The sequence below is a fragment of the Hippoglossus stenolepis genome, chromosome 14, assembly GCF_022539355.2.
Source record: "Hippoglossus stenolepis isolate QCI-W04-F060 chromosome 14, HSTE1.2, whole genome shotgun sequence".
Taxonomy (NCBI): Eukaryota; Metazoa; Chordata; class Actinopteri; order Pleuronectiformes; family Pleuronectidae; genus Hippoglossus; species Hippoglossus stenolepis.
Window position 1 is genome coordinate 255,436 of NC_061496.1, and position 22,606 is coordinate 278,041.

Sequence of the window (22,606 nt, forward strand, 5' to 3'; positions counted from 1 at the left end):
TTGGTCCATTACTCTAAAGGATGATGGGATTGGTTTATAAAACAAGTCTAGTCAAAATTACTCTCCTCTTATCTACCAAAATAAATCCCAAGCGATCAGAAAAATATCACCCAGAGGAATTTCTCTAATTTAAGATTTTTAATTATTTAATTATTTAATTATTTATTTATTTATTTATTTATTAATTGAATGATTGAGTACCAATTTATATTAGTTTGTCAGACAAACACTACCACCCCTACTGGCACACTAAGGAAGAGATAATAATTAAAAACTTTCCTCGAACTTTGAATAAATAGAAACTTAATGTACTTCGCAGATAAATCCAAGGAAACTATTAACCAATTGGATAAATGAAATTTCATATAGATGGGTCCTACCTAATTCACTCTAATAGTTTGACTTGTTTTAGAGTCACAATTATTCAATTTTAAACAAGTTTGACATGTTTCTCATAGACTCTTTGACCAGGTGACACACTTCTCCTGCAATGCATTATGGGATTGTTTCCTTAACATCACTTTTCTTAAAATATCTCTGCATATAAACCACCCAAACTTAAAATTATAGGATATTTACCATCTAAGAGGGAGTTCTCTTAATTAAGATCCTTTTTATAATATAAAATTCCAAACTCAGCAAAAACCATGAGTAAGGAGTGTACACCACCAGGGCCACACCTGTCCCACAGAGAATCAGCTCTTTAGATCAATCCATGGAGAAATCCAAGATGAGTCTGTTGTAACAATACTAAAGCATGTCTTCTTGATTAATGAGTGACACAGAGCATTGCTCAGAAAAGTTTCCTGGAGTCGTGCGGTGTATGGGACACAGGAACTTTTGAGAACTCCATCATTCCCAGTGGAGGACTTTTTTTTTGAGCTTTGAGTTTGAAGCTTCTGACGTGTGGCCTTTCTCCAAAACCAACAGAAGGATGAAACCAGTGTTCCAACCCCATTTGGGCACTGAGCAGAGTGAGTATGACTCAGTTATTTCAACTCCACCTACTGAAGAGAACCAGAATTTAAGGATGTCATCCCCAGAGTCTCCACTAGGGGCTGAAACTCAGAGCCAGAGCCAGAGCAAGAGGCCTCAACATGACCTTAATTCTAATCTTAACCATTATCCTAGCAACAATCAATACCTTAACTCTAAACCTAACCAGTTAATTCTACGCCTAAACCTAACCAGTTAATTCTACGCCTAAACCTAACCGGTTAACCCCATGCCTAAACCTAACCTTTTTAATCCTTTATATTAATCTTAACTCTAATCCAAACCCAAACCATTTATAATTTATACTAACAGTTGATCCTTAACAAAACCCAAATGAATCCTTTTCTAAATTATCTTAGAATTAGATTATAATAAAACTTAGTTGGACACACCCTGGGGCTTGATCCCAACCCTGGCGGGGCCTTCCTGGGAGAGGGTGTCTAGTGATGATGGCGGAAACACCCGATGATCTGAGGTCCACTACTGATGATGTGTTCCATAATGTAAAATTAGGAAATTAAAATAGTATCTATAGAAATAGTCCAACCAACTCCGTCAAATTAAACAACCAATAATTCAAACAATGGAATGAGAATCAATAAATCTGTGAAATATCAATATACAGAAAACAAAAACAGAAAGCACTTACAATGAAAGATTTAAAATATCAACAAAACTTATTGGTTTTTAAAGGAACAATATCCCAAAACAAAATAAACGTTCATATTAAAAACCAACTCATATCAAAAAAGCCATTTCAGGCAAAGGGGATGAATGAGTAATTAGATGACGTGCGTGGGCCAGTGCATTGCCTTTGGCTCCCTAGTTCAAACTGCCCAGTCGTCGGACGAGAAGCAGAAGTCATCGAGATATTTTTCTAAACCTAACCCAGCAGAGCCATCGGACGAGCGACTCTCTTTGAAAACCGATTGCCTACCCCTTCCAAAGCGTTTACTCTCTGCAGCCAAAGAATCAAGACAAGGGCCGTGAACTGATGGGCGACACAAAGGAGAAAAGAACAGTCAAGGACCCCAAATCCACAAATAAAAACCCAGTCTAACGACAGCGACACTTCTAAACCACAAGAAAAAGCCGGGAGCAAAGATCCAGAACCAGCAGATTGTATTCACAGCAGGAGGCAGAACAAACCCAGATCTGAGCTCTGCCCTCAAACCTGAAAAAAGATGGAAAATCATCTTCTAGAATATCAGACACTATCCAGACTTACCTGAGGTCAACCTTTAAAAACTAATCCTAGAGGAAATCACAAAATAATTACAATGATTATATTGAAAACTCTTACAATTATATAAATAAATATTACTATAAATATCCCAACTCATATATAAAGTATTTAATATATAAAAAATCCCTCTTCTCTCCTCTTTCCCTCACTTCCCGGTGAGGGAGTAAAGAGGAGACAGAGTCCACAGCCAGGTCAGCGGGGAGGTTGTTCCGTACAGGTCTCTCTCTCCCTGACTCTGTTTCCCTCATTATGTTATCACAGAAAATTAAGAATATATCAGTTTTATCATTTTTAGCAGCTAGAAATTTAATTAACAGATAATTTCAGTGGAATAATTAGCCAATAAATTGATTATTTAGTAAGGATGGACCCTACTTAATCTACTCTAACATTTGGATTAAATTCTTATGATAATAAATAATTTTTACAGACATTACAAAAAGGTGTTTTAACTTAACCAAGGGAGCCGTGTCTACTGATTGGTCCATTACTCCTAAAGGATGATGGGATTGGTTTATAAAACAAGTCTAGTCAAATTACTCTCCTCTTATCTGCAAAATAAATCCAAAAACGATCAGAAAATATCGCAGAGGAATTTCTCTAATTTAAGATTTTTAATTATTTAATTATTTAATTATTTAATTATTTATTTATTTATTTATTTATTAATTGAATGATTGAGTACCAATTTATATTAGTTTGTCAGACAAACACCCCTACTGGCACACTAAGGAAGAGATAATAATTAAACCACTCGAACTGAATAAATGAAAACTTAATGTATCGCAGATAAATCGAGGAAACTATTAACCAATTGGATAAATAATTCATATAGATGGGTCCTACCTAATTCACTCTAATAGTTTGACTTGTTTTAGGTCACAATTATTCAATTTTAAACAAGTTTGACATGTTTCTCATAGACTCTTTGACCAGGTGACACACTTCTCCTGCAATGCATTATGGGATTGTTTCCTTAACATCACTTTTCTTAAATATCTCTGCATATAAAACCACCCAAACTTAAAATTATAGGATATTTACCATCCTAAGAGGAGTTCTCTTAATTAAGATCCTTTTATAATATAAAATTCCAAACTCAGCAAAAAACCATGGTAAGGAGTGTACACACAGACACACCTGTCCACAGAGAATCAGCTCTTTAGATCAATCCATGGAGAAATCAAGATGAGTCTGTTGTAGCAATACTAAAGCATGTCTTGCGGTGTAAGTGACACAGAGCATTGCTCAGAAGTTTCCTGGAGTCGTGCGGTGTATGGGACACAGGAACTTTTGGGAGCTCCATCATTCCCAGTGGAGGACTTTTTGAGCTTTGAGGTTTGAGCTTCACGGCGTGTGGCCTCCAAAACCAACAGAAGGATGAAACCGATGTTCCAACCCGACTGGGCACTGAGCAGAGTGAGTATGACTCAGTTATTTATCCAACTCCACCTACTGAAGAGAACCAAGAATTTAAGGATGTCATCCCAGAGTCACTAGGGGCTGAAACTCCAGAGCCAGAGCCAGAGCAAGAGGCCTCAACATGACCTTAATTCTAATCTTAACCATTATCCCTAAACATATCAATACCTTAACTCTAAACCTAACCCAGTTAATTCTACGCCTAAACCTAACCAGTTAATTCTACGCCTAAACCTAACCGGTTAACCCCATGCCTAAACTAACCTTTTAATCCTTTATATTAATAATCTGCTCCTAATCCAAACCCAAACCATTTGATCCTTAAATATTAATTCTAATACTAACCAGTTGATCCTTAACAAAACCGTGAATCCTTTTCTAAATTATCTTAGGAGTAGATTATAATAAAACTTAGTTGGACACACCCTGGGGCTTGATCAACCCTGAGCGGGGCCTTCCTCGGGAGGGTGTCCTAGTGATGATGGCGAAGCTTACCCGATGATCCTGAGGTCCGCTACTGATGATGTGTTCCATAATGTAAAATTAGGAAGTAAAATAGTATCTATAGAAATAATAGTCCAACCAACTCCGTCAAGAATTAAACAACCAATAATTCAAACAATGGAATGAGAATCAATAAATCATGAAATATCAATACAGAAAACAAAACAGAAAGCACCCACAATGAAGATTTAAAATATCAATAAAAACTTAAACCAGTTTTTAAAAAGGAACAATATCCCAAAACAAAATAACGTTCATATTAAAAACCAACTCATATCAAAAAAAGCCATTTCAGGCAAAGGGGATAGGTGAGAATGAGTAGTGGAGTAATGATGCGTGGGCCAGTGCATTGCCTTTGGCTCCCTAGTTCAAACTGCCCAGTGGAGTGGACGAGAAGCAGGGAGTCATCGAGATATTTTCTAAACTAACCCAGCCAGAGCTCATCCCGGACAAACGGCTCTCTTTGGCTCCGATTTGCCTACCCCTTCCAAAACGTTTGCTCTCTGCAGCCAAAGAGAATCAAGACAAGGACATTGAACTGATGGGCGACACAAAGGAGAAAAGAACCAGTCCAAGGACCCCAAATCCACAAAATAAAAGCCCAGTCTAACGACAACAACACTTCTAAACCACAAAGAAAAGCAGGAGCAAAGATCAGAACCAGCAGATTGTATTCACAGCAGGAGGCAGAACAAACCAGATCTGAGCTCTGCCCTCAAACCTGAAAAAGATGGAAAATCATCTTCTAGAATGAACTATCCAGACTTACCTGAGGTCAACCTTTAAGAAAGCAATCTAGAGGAAATCACAAAATAATTACAATGATTATATTGAAAACTCTTACAATTATATAAATAAATATTGCTATAAATATCCCAACTCATATATAAAGTATTTAATATATAAAAAATCCCTCTTCTCTCCTCCTTTCCCTCACTTCAGTGAGGGAGTAAGGAGACAGAGTCCACAGCCCGGTCCGGCGGGGGAGGGTTTGACCGTACAGGTCTCTCTCCCTGACTCTGTTTCCTCATTATGTTATCACAGAAAATTAAGAATATATCAGTTTATCATTTTTAACAGCTAAATTTAATTAACAGATAATTTCAGTGGAATAATTAACCAATAAATTGATTATTTAGTAAGGATGGACCTACTTAATCTACTCTAACATTTTGGATTAAATTCTTATGATAATAAATAATTTTACAGACATTACAAAGGTGTTTTAACTTAATAAAGAGGCCGTGTCTACTGATTGGTCCATTACTCCTAAAGGATGATGGGATTGGTTTATAAAACAAGTCTGGTCAAATTACTCCTCTTATCTGCAAAATAAATCCAAAGCGATCAGAAAAATATCACCCAGAGGAATTTCTCTAATTTAAGATTTTTAATTATTTAATTATTTAATTATTCTATTTATTTATTTATTTATTAATTGAATGATTGAGTATAATTTATATTAGTTTGTCAGACAAACACTACTACTGGCACACTAAGAAGAGATAATAATTAAAAACCACTCGAACTGAATAAATAGAAACTTAATGTACTTCGCAGATAAATCCAAGGAAACTATTAACCAATTGGATAAATAATTCATATAGATGGGTCCTACCTAATTCACTCTAATAGTTTGACTTGTTTTAGGTCACAATTATTCAATTTTAACAAGTTTGACATGTTTCTCATAGACTCTTTATTCCAGGTGACACACTTCTCCTGCAATGCATTATGGGATTGTTTCCTTAACATCACTTTTCTTCCTCTGCATATAAGCCACCCAAACTTAAAATTATAGGATATTTACCATCCTAAGAGGGAGTTCTCTTAATTAAGATCCTTTTATAATATAAAATTCCAAACTCAGCAAAAGCAGGTAAGGAAGTGTACACACAGACCTTGTCCCACAGAGAATCAGCTCTTTAGATCAATCCATGGAGAAATCCAAGATGAGTCTGTTGTAACAATATAAAGCATGTCTTGCGGTGTAAGTGACACAGAGCATTGCTCAGAAGTTTCCTGGAGTGGAGTGCGTGTATGGAACAGAACTTTTAGGGGCTCCATCATTCCCAGTGGAGGACTTTTGAGCTTGAGGTTTGAGCTTCACGGCTGTGTGGCCTTTCTCCAAACCAACAGAGGATGAAACCGATGTTCCAGCCCGACTGGGCACTGAGCAGAGTGAGTATGACTCAGTTATTTATCCAACTCCACCTACTGAAGAGAACCAGAATTTAAGGATGTCTCCCCAGAGTCTCCACTAGGGGCTGAAACTCAGAGCCAGAGCCAGAGCAAGAAGGCCTCAACATGACCTTAATTCTAATCTTAACCATCTAACCTTAATCAATACCTTAACTCTAAACCTAACCAGTTAATTCTACGCCTAAACCTAACCCAGTTAATTCTACGCCTAAACCTAACCGGTTAACTTACATGCCTAAACCTAACCTTTTTAATCCTTTATATTAATCTTAACTCTAATCCAAACCCAAACCATTTGATCCTTATTATTAATTCTAATACTAACCAGTTGATCCTTAACAAAACCGTGAATCCTTTTCTAAGTATCTTAGAATTAGATTATAATAAAACTTAGTTGGACACACCCTGGAGCTTGATCAACCCTGGCTGGGGCCTTCCTGGAGAAGGTGTCTAGTGATGATGGCCGAAACGCCCGATGGTCTGAGGTCCACTACTGATGATGTGTTCCATAATGTAAAATTAGGAAATTAAAATAGTATCTATAGAAATAATAGTCCAACCAACTCCGTCAAAATTAAACAACCAATAATTCAAACAATGGAATATGAGGAGTAAATCATGAAATATCAATACCCAAACAAAACAGAAAGCACTTACAATGAAAGATTTAAAATATCAACAAAACTTAAACCAGTTTTTTAAAGGAACAATATCCCAAACAAAATAACGTTCATATTAAAAACCAACTCATATCAAAAGCCATTTCAGGCAAAGGATGAAATTGTGAGAATGAGTAGTCGATGACGTGCGTGGGCCAGTGCATTGCCTTTGGCTCCTGATTCAAACTGCTGAGGAGTGGGTCGGACGAAGCAGGGAGTCATCGAGATATTTTTCTAAACCTAACCCAGCCAGAGCCATCGGACCGACGGCTCTCTTTGAAAACGATTTGCCACTACCCCTTCCAAAACGTTTGCTCTCTGCAGCCAAAGAATCAAGACAGGGCGTGAACTGATGGGCGACCACAAAGGAGAAAAGAACCAGTCCAAGGACCCCAAATCCACAAAATAAAAACCCAGTCTAACTGACAACGACACTTCTAAACCACAAGAAAAGCCGGAGCAAAGTCCAGAACCAGCAGATTGTATTCACAGCAGGAGGCAGAACAAGCCAGATCTGAGCTCTGCCCTCCAAACCTGAAAAGAAAAAAAGATGGAAAATCATCTTCACGAGAATATCAGACACTATCAGGAGCTTACCTGAGGTCAGCCTTTAAAAAACTAATCTGGGAAATCACAAAATAATTACAATGATTATATTGAAAACTCTTACAATTATATAAATAAATATTACTATAAATATCCCAACTCATATATAAAGTATTTAATATATAAAAATCCCTCTTCTCTCCTCTTTCCCTCGCAGTGAGGAAGTAAAAAAGAGGGAGACAGAGTCCCACAGCCGGTCCGGCGGGAGAGGCGAGGTTTGACCCGTGCAAGGTCTCTCTCCCTGACTCTGTTTCCCTCATTATTATCCACAGAAAATTAGAATATATCATTCTTATGATAATAAATAATTTTTTACAGACATTACAAAAGGTGTTTTAACTTAATAAAGAGACCGTGTCTACTGATTGGTCCATTACTCTAAGGATGATGGGATTGGTTTATAAAATAAGTCTAGTCAAATTACTCTCCTCTTATCTACAAAATAAATCCAAAAGCGATCAGAAAAATATCACCCAAGAGAATTTCTCTAATTTAAGATTTTTAATTATTTAATTATTTAATTATTTATTTATTTATTTATTTATTAATTGAATGATTGAGTACCAATTTATATTAGTTTGTCAGACAAACACTACCCCTACTGGCACACTAAGGAAAGATAATAATTAAAAACCACTCGAACTGAATAAATAGAAACTTAATGTACTTATGAATAAATCCAGAAACTATTAACCAATTGGATAAATAATTCATATAGATGGGTCCTACCTAATTCACTCTAATAGTTTGACTTGTTTTTAGGTCACAATTATTCAATTTTAAACAAGTTTGACATGTTTCTCATAAAGACTCTTTGACAAGGTGACACACTTCTCCTGCAATGCATTATGGGATTGTTTCCTTAACATCCACTTTTCTTAAATATCTCTGCATATAAGCCACCCAAACTTAAAATTATATAGGATATTTACCATCCCTAAGGCGAGTTCTCTTAATTAAGATCATACATAATATAAAATTCCAAACTCAGCAAAAACCATGAGTAAGGAGTGTACACACAGACACACCTGTCCCACAGAGAATCAGCTCTTTAGATCAATCCATGGAGAAATCAAGATGAGTCTGTTGTAACAATACTAAAGCATGTCTTGCGGTGTAGAGTGACACAGAGCATTGCTCAGAAGTTTCCTGGAGTCGTGCGGTGTATGGGACACAGGAACTTTTGAGAACTCCATCATTCCCAGTGGAGACTTTTGAGCTTTGAGGTTTGAACTACGGCGTGTGGCGCTTTCTCCAAAACCAACAGAAGGATGAAACCTACGATGTTCCAACCCGACTGGGCACTGAGCAGAGTGAGTATGACTCAGTTATTTATCCAACTCCACCTACTGAAAGAGAACCAGAATTTAAAGGATGTCATCCCCAGAGTCTCCACTAGGGGCTGAAACTCAGAGCCAGAGCCAGAGCAAGAGGCCTCCATGACCTTAATTCTAATCTTAACCATTATCCTAACCTTAATCAATACCTTAACTCTAAACCCTAACCAGTTAATTCCTACGCCTAAACCTAACCAGTTAATTCTACGCCTAAACCTAACGAGTTGTACATGCCTAAACTAACCTTTTAATCCTTTATATTAATCTTAACTCTAATCCAAACCCAAACCATTTGATCCTTAAATATTAATTCTAATACTAACCAGTTGATCCTTAACAAAACCGTGAATCCTTTCTAAATTGTCTTAGAATTAGATTATTAATAAAACTTGGACACACCTGGGGCTCTGATCAACCTGGCGGGGCCTTCCTCGGGAGAGGGTGTCTAGTGATGATGGCGGCTTACCCGATGATCCCTGAGGTCCACTACTGATGATGTGTTCCATAATGTAAAATTAGGAAATTAAAATAGTATCTATAAAAATAATAGTCCAACCAACTCAGTCAAAATTAAGCAACCAATAATTCAAACAATGGAATGAGAATCAATAAATCATGAAATATCAATACAGAAAACAAAAACAGAAAGCACTTACAATGAAAGATTTAAAATATCAACAAAGCTTAAGCCAGTTTTTTAAAGGAACAATATCCCAAAACAAAATAACGTTCGCCAAAACCAACTCATATCAAAAAAAGCCATTTCAGGCAAAGGGGATAGGTAAGAATGGAGAGTAGTCGATGACGTGCGTGGGCCAGTGCATTGCCTTTGGCTCCCTAGTTCAAACTGCCCAGTCGTCGGACGAAGCAGGGGGAGTCATCGAGATATTTTCTAACCCTAGCCAAGAACCGGACGAGCGGCTCTTTGAAAACGATTTGCCTACCTTCAAAACGTTTGCTCTCTGCAGCCAAAAGAATCAAGACAAGGGCGTGAACTGATGGGCGACACAAAGGAGAAAAAGAACAGATCGGACCCACAAATCACAAAATAAAAACCCAGTCTAACTGACAACGACACTTCTAAACCACAAGAAAAGCCGGGAGCAAAGATCAGAACCAACGGGTGTATTCACAGCAGGAGGCAGAACAAGCCCAGATCTGAGCTCTGCCCTCAAACCTGAAAAAAGATGGAAATCATCTTCTAGAATATCCAGACACCTCCAGACACCTGAGGTCAACCTTTAAAAACTAATCCTAGAGAAATCACAAAATAATTACAATGATTATATTGAAAACTCTTACAATTATATAGAAATAAATATTACTATAAATATCCCAACTCATATATAAAGTATTTAATATATAAATCCCTCTTCTCTCCTCTTTCCCTCACTTCAGTGAGGGAGTAAGAGGGAACAGAGTCCACAACCCGGTCGACGGGGAGAGGTTTGACCCATTACAGGTCTCTCTCCCTGACTCTGTTTCCCTGTTATGTTATCCTAGAAAATTAAGAATATATCAGTTTTTATCATTTTTAACAGCTAAATTTAATTAACAGATAATTTCAGTGGAATAATTATATCATCAGAATTGATGATTATTTAGTAAGGATGGACTGTAATCTACTCTAACATTTGGATTAAATTCTTATGATAATAAATAATTTTACAGACATTACAAAAGGTGTTTTAACTTAATAAAGAGACCGTGTCTACTGATTGGTCCATTACTCCTAAAGGATGATGGGATTGGTTTATAAAACTTAAGTCTGGTCAAATTACTCTCCTCTTATCTGCAAAATAAATCCAAAAACGATCAGAAATATCACCCAGAGGAATTTCTCTAATTTAAGATTTTTAATTATTTAATTATTTAATTATTTATTTATTTATTTATTGATAATTGAATGATTGAGTACCAATTTATATTAGTTTATTAGACAAACACTACCCCTACTGGCACACTAAGGAAGAGAGATAATAATTAAAAACCACTCCGAGGAACTGAATAAATAGAAACTTAATGTACTTAGCAGATAGAATCCAAGGAAACTATTAACCAATTGGATAAATAATTCATATAGATGGGTCCTACCTAATTCACTCTAATAGTTTGACTTGTTTTTGGGTCACAATTAATTTAAACAAGTTTGACATGTTTCTCATAGACTCTTTGACAGGTGACACACTTCTCCTGCAATGCATTATGGGATTGTTTCCTGCTGTCACTTTTCTTAAAATATCTCTGCATATAAGCCACCCAAACTTAAAATTATAGGATATTTACCATCCTAAGAGGGAGTTCTCTTAATTAAGATCCTTTACCTAATATAAAATTCCAAACTCAGCAAAAACCATGGTAAAGGTGTACACACAGACTACACCTGTCCACGAGAATCAGCTCTTTAGATCAATCCATGGAGAAATCCAAGATGAGTCTGTTGTAACAATACTAAAGCATGTCTTGCGGTGTAAATTGACACAGAGCATTGCTCAAGTTTCCCTGGAGTAAATGCGATTGTATGGGACACAGGAACTTTTGGAGCTCATCAGGCCCAGTGGAGGAGCTTTTGAGCTTTGAGGTTTGAGCTTCCACCGGCGTGTGGCCTTTCTCCAAAACCAACAGAGGATGAAACCGATGTTCCAACCCCGACTGGGCACTGAGCAGAGTGAGTATGACTCAGTTATTTATCCAACTCCACCTGCCCAAAAGAGAACCAGGAATTTAAAGGATGTCATCCCCAGAGTCTCCACTAGGGGCTGAAACTCAAACAGAGCCAGAGCAAGAGGCCTCAACATGACCTTAATTCTAATCTTAACCATTATCCTAACCTTAATCAATACCTTAACTCTAAGAAAACCTATTGATTAATTCTAAACCTAAACCTAACCAGTTAATTCTACGCCTAATAACAGGTTAACTACTGCCTATAACCTAACCTTTTAATCCTTCATATTAATCTTAACTCCTAATCAAACCCAACCATTTGATCCTTAAATATTAATTCTAATACTAACCAGTTGATCCTTAACAAAACCGTGATCTTTTCTAAATTATCTTAGAATTAGATTATAATAAAACTTAGTTGGACACCTGGAGCTTGATCAACCTAGCGGGGCCTTCCTCGGAGAGGGTGTCTAGTGATGATGGCGAAGCGATGATCCTGAGGTCCACTACTGATGATGTGTTCCATAATGTAAGAATGAGGAAATTAAAATAGTATCTATAGAAATAATAGTCCAACCAACTCCGTCAAAAATTAAACAACCAATAATTCCAAACAATGGAATGAAATCAATAAATCATGAAATATCAATACAGAAAACAAAAACAGAAAGCACTTACAATGAAAGATTTAAAATATCAACAAAACTTAAACCAGTTTTTAAAGGAACAATATCCCAAAACAAAATAACGTTCATATTAAAAACCAACTCATATCAAAAGCCATTTCAGGCGGGGATGGGAGAATGAGTAGTCGATGGCGATGCGTGGTGGTCATTGCCTTTGGCTCCCTGGTTCAAACTGCCCAGTGTTCGAGATGAAGCAGGGGAGTCTCGAATATTTTCTAAGCCCTAACCCAGCCAGAGCCATCGAGACGAGCGGCTCTCTTTGAAAACTCGGTTACTACCACTTCCCAAAACGTTTGCTCTCTGCAGCCAAAGAATCCAAGACAAGGGCGTGAACTGATGGGCGACACAAAGGAGAAAAGAACCCAGTCAAGGACCCCAAATCCACAAAATAAAAACCAGTCTAACTGACAACGACACTTCTAAACCACAAGAAAAGCCGGGAGCAAAGATCAGAACCAGCAGATTGTATTCACAGCAGGAGGCAGAACAAGCCCAGATCTGAGCTCGCCTCCAAACCTGAAAAAGATGGAAAATCTCTTCTAGAATATCAGACACTATCCAGACTTACCTGAGGTCCCAACCTTTAAAAACTAATCCTAGAGGAAATCACAAAATAATTACAATGATTATATTGAAAACTCTTTAATTATATAAATAAATATTACTATAAATATCCTAACTCATATATAGAAGTATTTAATATATAAAAATCCCTCTTCTCTCCTCTCCCTCACTTCAGTGAGGGAGTAAGGAGACAGAATTTAGCGATCCCGTGAGGAGGGTTTGACCCGTACGGGTCTCTCTCCCCTGACTCTGTTTCCCTCATTATGTTATCACAGAAAATTAAGAATATATCAGTTTTATCATTTTTAACAGCTAAATTTAATTAACAGATAATTTCAGTGGAATAATTAACCAATAAATTGATTATTTAGTAAGGATGGACCCTACTTAATCTACTCTAACATTTTGGATTAAATTCTTATGATAATAAATAATTTTTACAGACATTACAAGGTGTTTTAACTTAATAAAGAGACCGTGTCTACTGATTGGTCCATTACTCCTAAGGATGATGGGATTGGTTTATAAAACAAGTCTAGTCAAATTACTCTCCTCTTATCTGCAAAATAAATCCAAAAAGCGATCAGAAAAATATCACCCAGAGGAATTTCTCTAATTTAAGATTTTAATTATTTAATTATTTAATTATTTATTTATTTATTTATTTATTAATTGAATGATTGAGTACCAATTTATATTAGTTTGTCAGACAAACACTACCCCTACTGGCACACTAAGGAAGAGATAATAATTAAAAACCACTCGAACTGAATAAATAGAAACTTAATGTACTTACTTGAATGGAAATCCAAGGAAACTATTAACCAATTGGATAAATAATTCATATAGATGGGTCCTACCTAATTCACTCTAATAGTTTGACTTGTTTTGGGGTCACAATTATTCAATTTTAAACAAGTTTGACATGTTTCTCATAGACTCTTTGACCAGGTGACACACTTCTCCTGCAATGCATTATGGGATTGTTTCCTTAACATCACTTTTCTTAAATATCTCTGCATATAAGCCACCCAAACTTAAAATTATAGGATATTTACCATCTAAGAGGTTCTCTTAATTAAGATCGCTTTTATAATATAAAATTCCAAGCTCAGCAAAAACCATGAGTAAGTGTACACACAGACTACACCTGTCCCACAGAGGAATCAGCTCTTTAGATCCAATCCATGGAGAAATCAAGATGAGTCTGTTGTAACAATACTAAACATGTCTTGCGGTGTAAGTGACACAGAGCATTGCTCAGAAGTTTTCCTGGAGTCGTGCTGATTGTATGGGACACAGGAACTTTGGGAGCTCCATCATTCCCAGTGGAGGACTTTTTGAGCTTTTGAGGTTTGAGCTTCACGGCGTGTGGCCTTTCTCCAAAACCAACAGAAAGGATGAAACCGATGTTCCAACCCCGACTGGGCACTGAGCAGAGTGAGTATGACTCAGTTATTTATCCAACTCCACCTACTGAAGAGAACCAGAATTTAAAGGATGTGTCATCCCCAGAGTCTCCACTAGGGGCTGAAACTCAGAGCCAGAGCCAGAACAGAGGCCTCAACATGACCTTAATTCTAATCTTAACCATTATCTAACCTTAATCAATACCTTAACTCTAAACCCTAACCAGTTAATTCTACGCCTAAACCTAACCAGTTGTTCACGCCTAAACCTAACCGGTTAGCTTATGCCTAAACCTAACCTTTTTAATCGCTATAGTAATCTGCTCAATCCAAACCCAAACCATTTGATCCTTAAATATTAATTCTAATACTAACAAGTTGAAGTCCTTAACAAAACCGTGAATCCTTTTCTAAATTATCTTAGAATTAGATTATAATAAAACTTAGTTGGACACACCTGGGGCTTGATCAGCCTGGCGGGGCCTTCCTCGGGAGAGAGGGTGTCTAGTGATGATGGCGAAAACACCCGATGATCTGAGTCCACACTGATGATGTGTTCCATAATGTAAAATTAGGGAAATTAAAATAGTATCTATAGAAATAATAGTCAACCAACTCCGTCAAAATTAAACAACCAATAATTCAAACAATGGAATGAGAAGTCAATAAATCATGAAATATCAATACAGAAAACAAAAACGAAAGCACTTACAATGAAAGATTTAAAATATCAACAAAACTTAAACCAGTTTTTAAAGACAATATCCCAAAACAAAAACGTTCATATTAAAAACCAACTCATATCAAAAGCCATTTCAGGCAAGGGGATAGGTGAGAAATGGAGAGTAGTGATGGCGATGCGTGGGCCAGTGCATTGCCTTTGGCTCCCTGGTTCCAACCTGCCCAGTGTCGTCGGACGAAGCAGGGGGAGTCATCGGGAATATTTTCTAAACCTAACCCAGCCAGAGCCATCGGACGAACGGCTCTCTTTGAAAACTGCCGATTTGCCTACCCCTTCCAAAACGTTTGCTCTCTGCAGCCAAGTCAAGACAGAGGCGTGAACTGATGGAGGCGACACAAAGGAGAAAGAACCAGTCAAGGACCCCAAATCACAAAATAAAAACCCAGTCTAACTGACAACGACACTTCTAAACCACAAGAAAGCCGGGAGCAAAGATCCAGAACCAGCAGATTGTATTCACAGCAGGAGGCAGAACAAGCAGATCAGGCTCTGCCCTCAAACCTGAAAAAAAGATGGAAAATCATCTTCTAGAATATCAGACACTATCCAGACTTACTGGGGTCAACCTTTAAAAACTAATCTAGAGAAATCACAAAAATAATTACAATGATTATATTGAAAACTCTTACAATTATATAAATAAATATTACTATAAATATCCCAACTCATATATAAAGTATTTGTATATAAAAATCCCTCTTCTCTCCTCTTTCCCTCACTTCAGTGAGGGAGTAAAGAGACAGAGTCCACAACCCGGTCGGCGGAGGGTTTGACCCGTACAGGTCTCTCTCCTGACTCTGTTTCCCTCATTATGTTATCTGAAAAATTAAGAATATATCAGTTTTATCATTTTTAACAGCTAAATTTAATTAACAGATAATTTCAGTGGAATAATTAACCAATAAATTGATTATTTAGTAAGGATGGACCTACTTAATCTACTCTAACATTTGGATTAAATTCTTATGATAATAAATAATTTTTACAGACATTACAAAAGGTGTTTTAACTTAATAAAGGAGCCGTGTCTACTGATTGGTCCATTACTCCTAAAGGATGATGGGATTGGTTTATAAAACAAGTCTAGTCAAATTACTCTCCTCTTATCTGCAAAATAAATCCAAAAGCGATCAGAAAAATATCACCCAGAGAATTTCTCTAATTTAAGATTTTTAATTATTTAATTATTTAATTATTTATTTATTTATTTATTTATTAATTGAATGATTGAGTACCAATTTATATTAGTTTGTCAGACAAACACTACTTACTGGCACACTAAGGAAGAGATAATAATTAAAAACCACTCGAACTGAATAAATAGAAACTTAATGTACTTAGGATCCAAAGGAAACTATTAACCAATTGGATAAATAATTCATATAGATGGGTCCTACCTAATTCACTCTAATAGTTTGACTTGTTTTTAGGTCACAATTATTCAATTTTAAACAAGTTTGACATGTTTCTCATAGACTCTTTGACCAGGTGACACACTTCTCCTGCAATGCATTATGGGATTGTTTCCTTAGCATCACTTTTCTTAAAATATCTCACATATAAACCACCCAAACTTAAAATTATAGGATATTTACCATCTAGAGGGAGTTCTCTTAATTAAAGATCCTTTTATAATATAAGAATTCCAAACTCAGCAAAAACCATGAGTAAGGTGTACACACAGACTACATGTCCCACAGAGAATCAGCTCTTTAGATCAATCCATGGAGAAATCCAAGATGAGTCTGTTGTAACAATACTAAAGCATGTCTTCTTGATTATTAAGTGACACAGAGCATTGCTCAGAAGTTTCCTGGAGTCGTGCGGTGTATGGGACTACAGGAACTTTTTAGGGGAGCTCCATCATTCCCAGTGGAGGACTTTTTGAGCTTTGAGGTTTGAGCTTCACGGCGTGTGGCCTTTCTCCAAAACCAACAGAAGGATGAAACCGATGTTCCAGCGACTGGGCACTGAGCTTGAAGTGAGTATGACTCAGTTGTTATCCAACTCCACCTACTGAAGAGAACCAGAATTCAAGGATGTCATCAGTCTCCACTAGGGGCTGAGGCACCAGAGCCAGAGCCAGAGCAAGAGGCCTCAACATGACCTTAATTCTAATCTTAACATTATCCTAACACTAATCAATACCTTAACTCTAAACCTAACCAGTTAATTCTACGCCTAAACCTAACCAGTTAATTCTACGCCTAAGCCTAACCGGTTAACCCCATGCCTAAGCTTCAACATTTAATCCTTTATATTAATCTTAACTCCTAATCCAAACCCAAACCATTTGATCCTTAAATAATTCTAATACTAACCAGTTGATCCTTAACAAAACCATTGAATCCTTTCTAAATTATCTTAGAAATTGATTATAATAAAACTTAGTTGGACACACCCTGGGCTTGATCCAACCTAGCTGGGGCCTTCCTCGGGGAGAGGGTGTCTAGTGATAGTGGCAGAAACACCCGATGATCTGAGGTCCACTACTGATATTCAACGTTTCCATAATGTAAGAATTAGGAAATTAAAATAATATCTATAAAATAATAGTCCAACCAACTCCGTCAAAAATTAAACAACCAATAATTCCAAACAATGGAATGAGAATCAATAAATCATGAAATATCAATACAGAAAACAAAAACAGAAAGCACTTACAATGAAAGATTTAAAAAATATCAACAAAACTTAAACCAGTTTTAAAGGAACAATATCCCAAAACAAAATAACGTTCATATTAAAAACCAACTCATATCAAAAGCCATTTCGAGCAAAGGGGATAGGTGAGAATGGAGAGTAGTCGATGGCGTGCGTGGGCCAGTGCATTGCCTTTGGCTCCCTAGTTCAAACTGCCCAGTCGTCGGACCGGCAGGGAGTCATCGAGATATTTTTCTAAACTAAGCAGCCAGAGCCATCGGACGGCTTGACTCTCTTTGAAAACCACGTTGCCTACCCCTTCCAAAACGTTTGCTCTCTGCAGCCAAAGAATCAAGACAAGGACGTGAACTGATGGAAGGCGACACAAGGAGAAAAGAACCAGTCCAAGGACCCCAAATCCACAAAATAAAAACCCAGTCTTTGACAACGACACTTCTAAACCACAAGAAAAGCCGGGAGCAAAAGATCCAGAACCAGCAGGTGTATTCACAGCAGGAGGCAGAACAAACCCAGATCTGAGCTCTGCCCTCAAACCTGAAAAAAAGATGGAAAATCATCTTCTAGGAATATCCAGACACTATCAGACTTACCTGAGGTCAACCTTTAAAGCTAATCCTAGAGGAAATCACCAAAATAATTACAATGATTATATTGAAAACTCTTACAATTATATAAATAAATATTACTATAAATAATATCCCAACTCATATATAAAGTATTTAATATATAAAAAATCCCTCTTCTCTCCTCTTTCCCTCACTTCAGTGAGGGAGTAAAGGAGACAGAGTCCACAACCCGGTCCGGCGGGGAGGGTTTGACCGTACAGGTCTCTCTCCCTGACTCTGTTTCCCTCATTGTGTTATCTGAAAATTAGAATATATCGGTTTTATCATTTTTAACAGCTAAATTTAATTAACAGATAATTTCAATTGATAATTAACCAATAAATTGATTTATTTAGTAAGGATGGACCTACTTAATCTCTCTAACATTTGGATTAAATTCTTATGATAATAATAATTTTTTACAGACATTACCAAAGGTGTTTTAACTTAATAAAGGAGCCGTGTCTACTGATTGGTCCATTACTCCTAAGGATGATGGGATTGGTTTATAAAACAAGTCTAGTCAAATTACTCTCCTCTTATCTGCAAATAAATCCAAAAACGATCAGAAAAATATCACCCAGGAAATTTCTCTAATTTAAGATTTTTAATTATTTAATTATTTAATTATTTATTTATTATTTATTTATTAATTGAATGATTGAGTACCAATTTATATTAGTTTGTCAGACAAACACTACCCCTACTAGCACACTAAGGAAGAGATAATAATTAAAAATACTCCGAACTGAATAAATAGAAACTTAATGTGCCATGAATAAATCAAAACTATTAACCAATTGGATAAATAATTCATATAGATGGGTCCTACCTAATTCCTCTAATAGTTTGACTTGTTTTTAGGTCACAATTATTCAATTTTAAACAAGTTTGACATGTTTCTCATAGACTCTTTGACCAGGTGACACACTTCTCCTGCAATGCATTATGGGATTGTTTCCTTAACATCACTTTTCTTAAAATATCCTCTGCATATAAGCCACCCAAACTTAGGAGTATAGGATATTTACCATCTAAGAGGGAGTTCTCTTAGTAGATCCTTTTATAATATAAAATTCCAAACTCAGCAAAAAACCATGAGTAAGGAGGTGTACACACAGACTACACCTGTCCCACAGAGAATCAGCTCTTTAGATCAATCCATGGAAGAAATCCAAGATGAGTCTGTTGTAACAATACTAAGCATGTCTTGCGGTGTAAGTGACACAGAGCATTGCTCAGAAGTTTCCTGGAGTCGTGCGGTGTATGGGACACAAGAACTTTTAGAGCTCCATCATTCCCAGTGGAGAGGACTTTTTGAGCTTTGAGGTTTGAGCTTCCTGGCGTGTGGCCTTTCTCCCAAAGCAACAGAAGGATGAAACCGATGTTCCAACCCCGACAGGCACTGAGCAGAGTAGTATGACTCAGTTATTTATCCAACTCCCACCTACTGAAGAAAACCAGAATTTAAAGGATGTCATCCCCAGAGTCTCCACACAAGGCTGAAACTCGAAACAGAAGGCCAGAGCAAGAAGGCCTCAACGGCCTTAATTCTAATCTTAACCATTATCCTAACCTTAATCAATACCTTAACTCTAAGCCTAACCAGTTAATTCTGCGCCTAAACCTAACGGTTAACCATGCCTAAACCTAACCTTTTAATCCTTTATATTAATCTTAACTCTAATCCAAACCCAAACCATTTGATCCTTAAATATTAATTCCTAATACTAACCAGTTGATCCTTAACAAAAACCGTGAATCCTTTCTAAGTATCTTAGAATTAGATTATAATAAAACTTAGTTGGACACACCCTGGGGCTTGATCCCAGCCCTGGCGGGGCCTTCCTCGGGAAGGTGTCCTAGTGATGATGGCGAAACACCGATGATCCTGAGGTCCACTACTGATGATGGCGTTCCATAATGTAAAATTAGGAAATTAAAATAGTATCTATAGAAATAATAGTCCAACCAACTCCGTCAAAATTAAACAACCAATAATTCAAACAATGGAATGAGAATCAATAAATCATGAAATATCAATACAGAAAACAAAAACAGAAAGCACTTACAATGAAAGATTTAAAAATATCAACAAAGCCAGTTTTTAAAGGAACAATATCCCAAAAACAAAATAACGTTCATATTAAAAAACCAACTCATATCAAAAAGCCATTTCAGGCAAAGGGGATAGGTGAGAATGGAAGTAGTCGATGGCGTGCGTGGGCCAGTGCATTGCCTTTGGCTCCCTAGTTCAAACTGCCCAGTCGTCCGGACGAAGCAGGGGGAGTCATCGAGATTAACCCTAACCCTAACCAACCTAACCTAACCATTTTAAACCCATGCCTAAACCTAAGTCTCTTCTACTTATGCCCAAAACTAACCCACGTTCTCTCTGCCTAAAACCTAACATATTCTCCAAAGTACATTCATCAAAATCAGTTGATCTATATACGAAATTCGCTTACAATCAAAAGTCACATTTTTTTATTTTTATTTTTTTAAGAATATTAATAAATAAATAAATACATAAATATATCATTAAGTCCAATAACATATAAGATTCATAGATACACTGGATCAGGAAGGATAAAAGAAATACATTTACTTTTGATTCACAGTGGAATCGACAAGGGGGAGGAGTCGGTGAGAGGCAGCCTATAAATACAGGAGCCCTCAGTCTCCTCACTCACTCTTGCTCTGAACACTGTAGCGGAAGCACCTCACAACTCAGACCTGTAGCCTCAACCTTTACGTGCCCACATGACCTGAAGAAGACCCAAGAGGGTCGAAACGTAGTCAAGAGGCACGCAACACGGTGACAAGGTCACGTGTTTTCTGTTTTTGATTTTATTTTTCGTGTTTTTGATTTTATTTCATAAATTTGACCTTTTTTATATACAAATATTTCACTCTTTATTATATATATCTAGCTAATAAATACAAAAAATAGTATTATTACATATTTATTACAAATTATATTTCATTGTAGACAAATAACAAAGGAGACTGTATAAATAATTATAAATCATCTATAAATAAATAAATAAATACTTAAAAAACAATCAGAGATAATGGATTACTCTGACCAAAACAATGGGGGGTGGACTAAAGTTACATATGGGAGGCGACAAGGTCGTCCCCGTCAGCGTAACTGGGACCAGGTAGCCCCCTGGGGGAAGGACCGTGCACCTTCCGCCACCTTTAATAGGAGGCGGGCTCAGTTCCCTAACCCTAACCCTAACCCTCCACTACTGATGATGTGTTCCATAATGTAAAATTAGGAAATTAAAATAGTATCTATAGAAATAATAGTCCAACCAACTCCGTCAAAATCAAACAACCAATAATTCAAACAATGGAATGAGAAGCAATAAATCATGAAATATCAATACAGAAAACAAAAACAGAAAGCACTTACAATGAAAGATTTAAAATATCAACAAAACTTAAACCAGTTTTTTTAAAGGAACAATATCCCAAAACAAAATAACGTTCATATTAAAAACCAACTCATATCAAAAGCCATTTCAGGCAAAGGGGATAGGTGAGAATGGAGAGTACTCGATGACGTGCGTGGGCCAGTGCATTGCCTTTGACTCCCTAGTTCAAACTGCCCAGTTGTCGGACGAAGCAGGGGGAGTCATCGAGATATTTTTTCTAACCCTAACCCTAACCCCCTAACCCTAACCCTAACACCCTAACCCTGGCTGTGCCACTCCGGAGACCAGCACACCTACACCCTCAGAAGACAGTACCCCAGGACCCTCTTCCCCCCTTTGCCAGCATCTGTTCACATCCACCACAGGTAAATACAAACCCACATAACACATTGCAAGACCGAACAGGAAGCTCCAGGACTGGTTTTTCAAAGGCAGACCAGTCATGGTTCTAGGGGATTCAAATATACTGTTATTTTCAAACCCTTTTTATTTTTATTAATTAAACATTATATTTCAAGTTTATTTGAAACACATTTTAAAAAATAGTTTTACTATATTATTAAATAATGGAGAGAAAAACACACATACAAACACACTGATAAAACAAAACTACAAATGGGCTACTTTAATGACAATAAGGGCTGGACCACAGTGCGTTATGGGAGGCGTGGCCCTAACCCCTACTTATCAAAAACTAAGAAGTAATTTTAACAAAGCCAGTCTAGCTAAGGCAGTGGTTCTCAAACTTTTTCTGTCATGCCCCACTTTGGAGCTAGAATATTTTTCATGCCCCACCCGCTCCCCTGCCCCAACAAAATGGGCCAAGTTTAACATGTGTATTTACATAACATACA

The 22,606-nt window shown here is 36.9% G+C and overlaps 1 protein-coding gene across 6 annotated transcripts in view; it reads left to right on the plus strand.

The window, feature by feature from the left end:
* Window positions 1-22,606, plus strand: part of LOC118121592 (receptor expression-enhancing protein 6) — a 719,670-nt gene that overhangs the window by 242,570 nt on the left and 454,494 nt on the right. The window lies entirely within an intron of this gene.